Below are 10765 nucleotides of genomic sequence, written 5' to 3' on the forward strand. Positions count from 1 at the left end.
CTCACCTCATGGCAGCTGGGCAGCAAAGAAAGAGATGGTGTCACACAACCCCTCTGAGGACACACCACCAGACCCCCTCTGGGAGGTCCTACCAGCTCCCAGTAGCACCGAGCTGGGGAACAGCCTTGTGGGCAGCCCAGGTCCAAACTCGAGCAGACACCAACGTCCCTGGGCTGGGTTTCCTCAGCCTCTGAGAGACAAGGCCTCACCCTCTTTGCTGGAACTCTTACCGCCCCCAGCCTCCCACGCCCCTTTCCCACATCGGGCCCGTGGAGTCAGAAGAGAATCTCATTGGTTGATCTTTTCTAGAACCGAACCAGCACGCTCAGCCTCAGTGGGCTGGCCGGCATCCCTATAGGGAGCTCCGTGTGGGGACCCACCTCTGCCCGCCGTCGGTGAGCCCGGTGACCCCACGCGGCTTGTCATCGTCCCCGGCATGTCCACACAGGGCTGGGGCGACAGGAAAATTTTGAAAGTGGACTGAGAAGATTAAAGTGCAGCGACGTTGAACGTCTGCAATCAGAGAGAACACGACGGCAAGAGCGACGTCCGGCTGCAGCAGGCTGAGCGGTCAGTTCACGTTCTTGCTCAAGGTCAGCAGCAGCGTCAGGGACGGGACCAGATCCAGTTCCCAATCGCAGCCAGCTTCGTGAGTGACCAGCAGCTCCTCCTGCCCCTGAAGCGAGTCTTCGTGGAGGCCTCCCCTCCTCCGGGCCAAGCGGCTCCTCGCACTCGGCGCACACGGTGCGGGGCCGCTGGGTCCTCTGCCTCTGGCCCACAGACGGACCACTCAGAAGGGGAAAGCCCTGGGGTGCCTCGGGGGGACGCCAAGGCAAAGTTCCACAGCAGAGGACGTGGAACGAGAGTGAGACGGTGGCTCTCTGCAGCAGCGCGGGGCCCACGCCAGGCCTCTGCCCAGGCCTCCGGCGGCTCAGGAGCACTTAGCTCCCTGCTTTCTCGTGCACGCTCAGCCTTTTACAGTCGTCACACATCACGTACATCTGTGCAGTGGGTTCCGGCTCACCTGCCACATCAGGGTCAGCCCTCGGCCGGTCCTGAGCCACCAGAGGTCCTTCGCTGACATTGTGACTCGTGGCGTTGCTTTGGAGTTCGGAGTGGCTGAGGTTGACCCCATTTTAAAGCCCCTGGCTGCCAGGGTCGGGTGGGCTTCCTTGGTGGGCGTGCCTGACCTGTGTGGCCACCACTGCTGGGAGGCCGAGTGCCCTCTGTGACAGGAGAGGCGGAGCCGGTGTGTGGCGCTTTGCTGGCTCTGTGCCATTGCCAACTGTGACCGGTGTCACTTGGCTGCGGTCTAACTGCTTCTGTGACCTGAGTCCTCGTGAACCACTCGCCCTGAGGGGACCTGAGGGATGCCCGACCAGGGCTTAGAAGGAGACTGCCCCGTGAGGCCAGTGCAGTGACCGGCCCAGCCCTCCAGCCCCCTCTCACCACCTCTGACTAGTCATCAAGTGCCCTGTGAGCTCATTCCAGGCTGAGTGGCCTCGGCTGGCTTTGTGCACTTGGTCCCCGCTGTCCCTGCCACCCAGCTGCATCCCAGTCAGGGCAGGTCGGTGGCACTGATTAGCTGTGCCATTAAAGAGAGAACACAGATCTTGGACGGGGTGGTCCTTCAGCTGCCCCAAGCCACAGACCTTTGATTGTCCTGCGTCCCTGGAGACTTGCTGCTCTCAGTTCCTGATCTACGTCTCCACTCGCTCACTGACTCGTCCCTCGGGCAGCACTGAGGGGCGTCTCCCTGTGCCAGGAACTGTGGGGTCCCTGGAGACACAGCGGGAACACACACGCCTGCCATTCCCAAGCGGAGCAGATGGACGAGGAGCACAACAATGACGTCTGCTTCAGGGAAAAGTCAGTAGGACCCGGGAGAGGTTTCTTGGGGAAGGAGAGAGAAACCAGCACACACCCCGCTTTTGTGCGAGGACCCGGAGGCAGTGAGGGATGACCTGTGCGTCCCTCGGGAGGGAAAGGGCATCTGGAGTGAATGTCCTGAGTGGGCGTGTTCCCCGCTCATCCTGCGGTCAGGCCAGGAGGAGGTCAGAAGCCAGGTGGGAAGGGACCCAGCAGGCTGGCCTTTGGCTCCTTTGCGCTCGTCCAGCCGGGAGTCCCGGAGGACTTGGGGCAGAGCTTGAGGAGTCCCGGGCTGGACTCCTGGGGATCTTCCCTCAGTTCCTCTCGGCGGCCCTGCACCGCCATGCCTGCCCTGTGGTTTCTGAAGCCGAATCGCCTCTCCCAGGACATGGCCTCTCCGGCCCGCGGCCATCATTTTTGCAACCCCAATTTGCTAGCCCAGGGGGACAGGACTGCAAGAGGCCAGGCGTCGGGTGAGGGGCTCCCCTCTTCAGCCCCTGGGCAGGGCCCCCTCCTTATTTATGGGCTTTCCAGGTTGGGGAGAAATGAGCTCACAGTCAGCACTGAAATGCTCTTAAAGCCGGGAAATGCAGCTCAAACAAAAGTTCATGCATAAAACATCATCATTATTTTATCCTCAGACCCTGAGGATTTTAACTGAAAGGCCAATAAGCAAACCCGTGCGGGTCCATCTGGAATTTAGAAAGTTTCTGGTGACGTTGGTGACATTTGGACACACACTTCCTGGTGACAGTTTAAAGGTCAGAAGAGGCTCAGGGTCAGGGGCTCTTGCTTTGCCCTCCAAGACTGTGGAGCACGCCTGGCCACCTCCTTCTCTGCTGTGCTTAATGGAGTCCAGTAGACCACAGCCAGGAGGGGCCGTCCTGGGCTTGCTCTGGGCCTGGCTCCTCTCTGGGGCTCCTCACTGGGGCTCCTCACTGGGGCTGCCCAGGCTCTGCGCGGCCCTTCCCACCCAAGTCTCTGTGGAGCGGAGTTGCCTTGTGGGGCTCATTCCGAACCCAGGACACAGGCTGGCTTCCTTTGAGCTAACGAGGCAGCTCGCAGGGTACTGCGGGCTGAGTCCACACGACTGTCTGGATCGAGGTTTTATTGTCCTCTGCCCTGTGGTGGCCCCTGGCTTTTTTGTTCCAGTTATACTGGCTCCTTCCCTGGGACCTCTGCACCTGCCGTTCTGATCTGTGACTGGACGCCTCCTTCCTCAGGTCCTGGCCTGGCTGCTTCTCCTCAGAGGCTCCCCTGCCTAGGCAGCTCCGGGTCCCCAGTGTCCACCCAGCCATCTTCTACAGCAGCGCTCTTTAACCTCCTCCATAGGTGGACCTCTGTCTGAAATTCTGTGTCTGGTTCTTTGCTAACGGCTTATGTCCCTTCCCTCCCACTGGGATCAAATAGCTCCTGTCTGGTGTTGCAACTCAGGTGAGAGGCTGCTCCTGACTCCTAATAGGGCCTCAGTAAAGATCTGTTAAATAAGTAAATAGGCTGAAGCTACTACCCAGTAAATAGCTGCCATTTCTACTGAACGGCTGATGTTACTTTATGCAAACATCTGCCCAACTGCATTTTCCTTGGAATAATGCAGCAATAAATATTCTCGTGCATATAGTTTTGGTTGCTTGTGAAAAATGTAAATTGGATATATTCCTAAAAGGGGATTCACTACGTGCTTTAAAGCCTTGATATTGTCAAATGTTCTTCAGAAAGTCTAGCTAATTTGTAACCCTACCAGAAAGACAAGAGAGTATTTGTTTTCCGGTGCCTTAAGCAGATTGGATGGTATCAATGTCTTGACCTTTGGAATGGAGGTTGAAAGTAGTGTAAAAATATGTCCTCCGTCTGGAGGGTTTCTTGGGATACATGTCTCAGAGAGATTTCAGAAACTGAAGACGATAGCATTTGTCAAAATGTGTGTGGTGTGTGTGTGGTGTGGGTGTGTGTGTGTGTCTCTGGAAATATTAGACAAGAGCTCAGACCCGGCACAAAAGCTGACTTTCTTTGCAACTTTAAACTTTAATAATAATGTATTTATACTTACAATATAAATGTATTTTAAAATATCACTTTAGTCCCCTCTTTAAATGTAGTCATACCCCAAATTAATAATTCAGTATAATTGTAAAGCTTTAAAATGGACAGCTTTAGTCATCGCAGTGATTATGCCACACTGACTAATAAAGAGATACGTCTCTATCTCTTTATGAGGATTAAATTAGATTTACACATAAATGTTGGTGTATCTTCCACTTAGCAGAATGCATTCTAAGAAAAATTGGCTTTCTCTGTATTAAAAATTTGCCAGAAACAAAAACCTGGGCGCTCCCTGCCTTGAATAAGCACTGAAATGGCTTTGGAATAGCACTGGATTATGGCAAAAACGATGAAGAGGTTCTGAAGTAGATGAACTATTTGAAAGTCTGCATAATGTAATAGATCCTTACTGAGGACTTAATAAGTTAGTACTCCACGTGCGAGGAAAGTGCTTTACGAGTATCTACCTGAGTGAATATTCACCCTAGTCCCAGAGGTGGAACCATTAACTGAAGAGGACACAGGGGCTTAGGTCAAGGGCTCCTTCTGCACTTACCTTGTCAGTTCCCAAGCCAGCCTCGAGCAAAGACCCGTTCATCTCCTTCTCCCCCGAAGAACAAAAGTAAACACATAAGTAAAAAGGAAATGAGAGGATTTGTTTGAAAAAGTCTCAGAAAAATCATTGTGGGCAAAAACATCAGGCACCTCTCACGCGGAGTGTATTAGTCAGCTCAGGATCCTGTAACAAAGTACCACAGACCAGCTGGCTTCATACAACAAAAAACACCTCTACTGTTTTGGAAGCTGGGAAATCTAATAACAAGGTCCAGCATGGTCAGCTTCGGGTGAGGGTGCTCTTTCTGGTTTATAGATGGCCACCTTCTCACTGTGGCCTCACATGGCTGATGGAGAAGGAGTTCTGGTTTTTCTTCTTCTTACAAATACGCTAGTGCACCACTGGTGCCCCATCCACTGACCTCATCACAACATAATTACCTCAAAGGCTTCACCTCCTAATGCTATATCATTGGTATTGTGGCCTCAATATCTGGATTTTTGGAGCTTCGGTTACACGGAGAGAGGAAACAAAGGACTGAGGATATGTCACTTTGGGGTGTGAGGATGAAGGGAACGTCTAAACCTGAGGTTCGAGCAGAACAAGAAGAAACCTCCCACCCTCACCCACCAGGAGCAACAAACGAGAGTAGTTACTTTCCCCTGCTGTTGGAGACAGGAAACTCTCCGGGCTGCTGAGGCCCAGGGGTTGCCTAAAACGTAGGTGAGGACAGGATGTTGAGGAAGATCCTTTGGCAAACCAACACCCACACTTGGCATGAGCCGACATCAGGATAATCTGAAGCCACCGGAAGACCCAAGCTTGGCTCCACCCTGACTAGCCCAGCTCCCCCGGCCCCCAGCAGCAGGAGCTCGTTCATGAGCATGTATGACGGTTGCTCGGTCCTTGCGACACACAATGTCCAGTTTTCAACCAAAAATGATGAGACACAGGGAAAAAATAAGGACAACCATCAAAAACAATACCCCTCACGGAATCAGACTTGACTTGGGTGTTGGAATTATTTTAAAAATGAAAAATAATATGACTAACATAGTAACATTTATAATAGTAGAGATGGGCAACATGCGTGGACATGTGGAGACTCTCAGCATAACATGGAAATGAGGAGAGTGAATCACAAGTTTCAGAGGTGTGGTGGGAAGGGGGACAGGTGAAGAGTGCCTGCAGGAGCTTTGGCGGTGGACTGAACCAGCCCTGGGAAGAAGCAGTGCAGCGGAGGTTGGTAAATAGAAGTCACACCGGAACACGAAGAGGAGAAGCAGGGGGTGGGGGCGGCAGAGCATTTAAGAGGGGCGCAAAGGAAACTGTATTGAAGAGGCCTGAGACCCAAAGAAGACAGGAGAGAAGCCGGGTGACCTAAGGATCGGAACTGCATAGTACAGCTTGCATGTCCCCATGTAAGAAATGGAGACTCACAATAACAGTGAAAGTAAAGACTCTTCCTGATTTTAATCACTCTAAGCAGTAATTTACCACCTAAAGAAAAAAATACCAGCATGAATTATGACCTTTGGCACATGTACAGGTAAATTAAGCAGTAATTCTACTAAAAGAGGAAGAGATGGGAGTGTGAGACTTCTCTACCATGTGCGAAGCGGTAGTGTAACGCTACTGAAAGGTGGTCTGCAGTTGATTAGATTTAGGTACTCTAAACCTTAGGGAAACGATAAAAAATTTAAAAAATAAATGACTCCTTAGTGAACCTGAAAATATATTTTAAAAATTAGAATTCCCCAGAATCAAACAAAAATAAAGTACAAAATCAAGGAATGAAGGAACAAATAAGGGATGCAAATGGAATACGCACAGCAAGGGGACAGACCTTCAGCAAATCATGTCTGTGGTTACACTAAACGTAAATGATGGAAACACACGGGATACAGATTGGATCAAAAGCAATCATCTGCTGTCTCCAAAAACACCAAAAGCACTTCAAATAGAGAGTCTTCGACAGAGCGAAGGCAAAGGATAAAAACAAAATATATGTGACATGAAAATATTAGAGAAGTGAAAGCTAGAGCGATTGTATCAAAACCAGACAACGTGAATTCTGCAGGACTATTTCCAGTGGTGGGGTGACAGTAAATAATGACAAGGGGTCAATCTGCCTAGAAGGCATAACAGCCTGAAATGGAAATAGTCTTAAAAATGGACCTTCCAAAACAGTAAAGCATCAGCAATAGAACCAAAAACAGGACCCACAAGAATGCAGAAGGTTTAGGTGCAGAGCTAACGCTCTCCTTCCAGTGACTGGTAGAAAACGTGCCTGAGGGGTTGGTGAAGATTTAGAGACCTACACCATCACCTCATCCACTTCCGTGCAACTGATGTGCTTATTAACATTCACTCAACGATAGCAGGATGCTGATTTTTCTCAGTAGTCAGCAAGATAGAAACTGACGCAAACCTCAGTTTCCCTCATAAACGCACAGACAAGAGGTCCCCATGAAATAGCAGACAATAGAATCATTAATACTGGTATATTACCATTAATTACCAACCAATGCTGGTATAGAAGCATAATATTGGTATATCACTATATATGATTAATTAATTAGTTAATTAAATTGTAACGTATCACGCCCAAGTTGGCCAGACCCTGGAACAGCGTTGTTTCAATAGTCAACCGTCGTAAAAACCATTTATCTAAATAGAACAGATAAAAATCCAGTCATGGTGTAAAAACTTGCATAACCTAGGAATCTAAGTGCCATGGTCTTATAAAGACACCTAGACTCACTGACGGCCAACACTGACCCTACAGAGTCATGCCTCCCCTACAGTCCTGAGCAAGACAGGGAGACCCAATCACAGCGCGGTGGAAGACAGTACCTTGAGGAGAGAACCAGATGGTGGGCCTCCTGGAAAGGAGGGGAGACAACTGTTCACAAATGGCATGATTGTTCACTTAGAAAATGCAAAAGACTCTCCCAAAGCCACCGAGCTCGTGGGTGCCTGCCCCTCGGTCATGGTATACACGGTCACTCTGCAACAACTGGGTGTATTTCTTCATTCTAGCAATGACTGTTGGCGATTGGAATTCAACGACCCCTTTCACAATAGCCAAGGATGGTGGAGTCCTCAAATTTAAACCTAGAATATGTGAGCAGGTCCTGCAAGTTGAAAACTGGGAGACCCTGATGGAAAAATGAATCCCTTAAAAATCGTGGGGGTAGTTTGCCCTATGCTCACATGGCTGTGTGATGTGGGGAGCCCTCTGTGTTCAGCAGACTCAGCTCTGCTGAGCATGGGATGGAGGGCTGACTCCCAGGATCTGGCGGTCAGACAGCCAGGGGTAGGTGATCCTGTCCCGAGTGGCTCACCCTTGAGGACGTGCTAGTTCCCTAAGCAAATGGCTCTCCTAACTCCACCCAATCCTGTTCCTCACAGAAGAAGCCCCTCCCTGCCAGGGCCCCCTTTACCTATGCGACTATAAATAAAGGTGAAGTTGAGGTCCGCCATCTTGTTAGATCTGCTATGGCCCAATCCGCCACACCCCCTCATTGGCTCTTGTGCTTATTGAATAGATAAGTCGACACCGTTGTCCTCCAACAGAAACTCTCCCCATCATCACGGGGGACATGGAGACCTCCCCAGGATGACCTGTCAGTTCCCTCCCACAAAATCTGCAGGCTAAGTCCCACCAATACCCGAGCAAAGTTTTCCTAAGATATCGACAAGGTGGATCTAAAACTTATATCGAAAGGCAAAGAAAATAGGGTGGACAAGATGATTTTTAAAAGAAGAACAAAGTGAAGTGCTCAGACTGTCTGACCTTGAGATTGACCAGGTAGCCGGAACACTTAAGACACAGTGGTATTTGCAGAACACTGCAGCTGTCCGTCAGCAGAATGAAACGGAGTTCAGAGATGACTTGCCCACTTCTGTACGCAGATTTCTGTCAAAGTTGCAAGGGTGACCCAAAATGTAAAGGATGTCATTTTAAAAAAACGGTTTTTGAACAAATGGACATTCGTAGGGCTAAAACGTACTTCAAGCCTTAGCTTATACCATATAAAAACTCAAAAAGGATCACGGCTCTAAATGTAAAATGCAGAACTACGCAACTTCTAGAAGGAAACTTAAGAAAATAGTCTTTTTTTGACCTTGGGCTAGGCAAAGACGTCTTAGATATCACATTGAAACATAAAAATATAAATGGAACTTTATTAAATTTAAAAGCTTCTGCTTTTCCAAAGGCACAATTGCAAGAGTAACAGGGTAATACTGACGTGGACAAAATATTCATAAAACACAAATCTGATAAGGGACTTGTATTGAAAGTCTATGAGAATCTTTCAACTCAACAATGAGAAAATAACCCAATTTAAAAGTGGGGAAAATATTCGAATGGACATTTCACCAAAGAGGATGTGCTGATTCCTGATGGCAGATAAGCTGAGAAAAGATGCTCAGCACGGGGTCACTAGAGAAGGAGAAGATAATCTCATAATGAGCTGCCACCTCACACTTATTAAATGGCTGATATTTTCATAATTTTGACAATAGCCAGGGCTGCCGAGGAAGCTTCGTGTGTTGCTAATGGGAATGCAGCATGGTGGAGGGGCCGCGTGGCCTGGCGGCTCCTGAGGAAGTCAGTCATGTCCTTACTGGGTGACCCAGCACCTCCCAGCACCCCACTCCCAGGTATTCACCCCCAACAGAGAACACGTCAGTTCACATTAAAGCTCATAATCTCCAAACGCTAAAAACGCCACAGTAGGTGTGTAAGCCCGGGAAGGTGTGTGCCCATGTGCACCTGGATGTGTTTGCACACGAGTTTGGGTCCCATGATCAATGCCCTCCATTACTTCTCTGTAGTGGCCAGAGGCCCATGTTCCACGCTCCCCTGCAGCAGCCTCAAGTAATTCAGTGCCTCGTGATTATGTTATGCCCCCTGAGATTTAAACCGTTTTTTAAAATCACTATTTTTCTGAAATCCATTTGGTCTCCGTGATCCTAGTCACTAAGAGCTTCATGTGTAGGGGTGATTTCCACGCTGAAACTGACACCCAGAGGCCAGCTTCAGTCCCCAGCATTCTTGGTCTTCTTAGAAAGAGGCTACGCTGGCTACTGCGTTGCTGAATGATGAATGTTTCAGAGGACCCCGAGACCACGGCAGAGAGGCAGGTGTGTCTCGCTGATGGGGGACCCTGGGCTGGGCTTCTTCCCTGTCTCCACACATCTCACCAGGGAACCAGAAGTCCTGAACAAGAATGGGCACAGTGGCCCTTGGGGAGGGGGGGGCTGCATGGCTGCCTGGTTCAATGTTTGCTGTCGCCTGACCTCTGGGCAGAATTTGGAGCAGGTGACAACCTTCCTTTGTGAAGTAGGCTTCTGTGACAGAAGTCACTCCTGGTTCCCAGCCGAACTCCTAGCTATGCACTGTTTCTGTCGCTAACTCTTACTCCTCCTCAAGTCTGGGTTTTGGAATCCCTCGCGCATCAATTCCTGGACCTCCTTTCCCTGGACACGTATCCCTAGGTGATTTATTTTTGGCCAGGTGGCTCTTAAGTGTTCCCCTGTGACCCTCATCCCCCTCCTGAAGGACAAACTCCCGACCGTCTGGCATCTCTCGGTGCCTGGTGAGCACGCATCTCGAGTAGGTGTCTAAGACCACAGTGCCTGTTTCATCCAGTGCTGCCGCATCCAGGAAATGCCTCCTCCACGCTTCCCAGGCCTCTGGGTCTTCTTAACTCCTATCCTCTCCCACCCCAAACTCTCCCGAGCAAATTCTGTCGTACCGACCCCGAACACATGGAGAACCTAGCAATGTCTCCGTACCGCTCCTGCTGTCCTCCCCCAGCCTCGGTTTCCTTTCCCGTTTCTTCTCCCATGTCACTTTTTCAGAGAGGTGGTCCATGAGAAAACGTCTAGAATGGCAGGTCCCCTGTGCTCCCTATCCAGACATCTTCCGCCAGGTGGCCTGGGCACTCACCACAGTCTGGTGTTCTGTGACCCGTTTACTGTCAGTCTCTAGCTATTGGAGTGGAGCAGGGACATATTTCCTGACTTCCCCCAAAGATTTGGAGAATGGGCGATCAGGCAGTCAGTCAATCAATCAATCAAGAGGTTGTGGGCAAGGGAAGAATAGAGTCACCTTATATTAGGTGGGGGGCATGAGGGAGGGGCAGGGGCAGGGGTAGGAATGATGGTGAGGCAGACATTATGACCTCGTTGTGTGTGTTAGGACTGCATGACCCATGTGATCCTGCAACATGCACAGTCAGAAAAATGACAGATGATACTCCATTTATGTGTGATCTCTCAAAA

Source organism: Sciurus vulgaris (assembly GCF_902686455.1).
Source record: "Sciurus vulgaris genome assembly, chromosome: 8".
In the NCBI taxonomy this organism is placed as follows: Eukaryota; Metazoa; Chordata; class Mammalia; order Rodentia; family Sciuridae; genus Sciurus; species Sciurus vulgaris.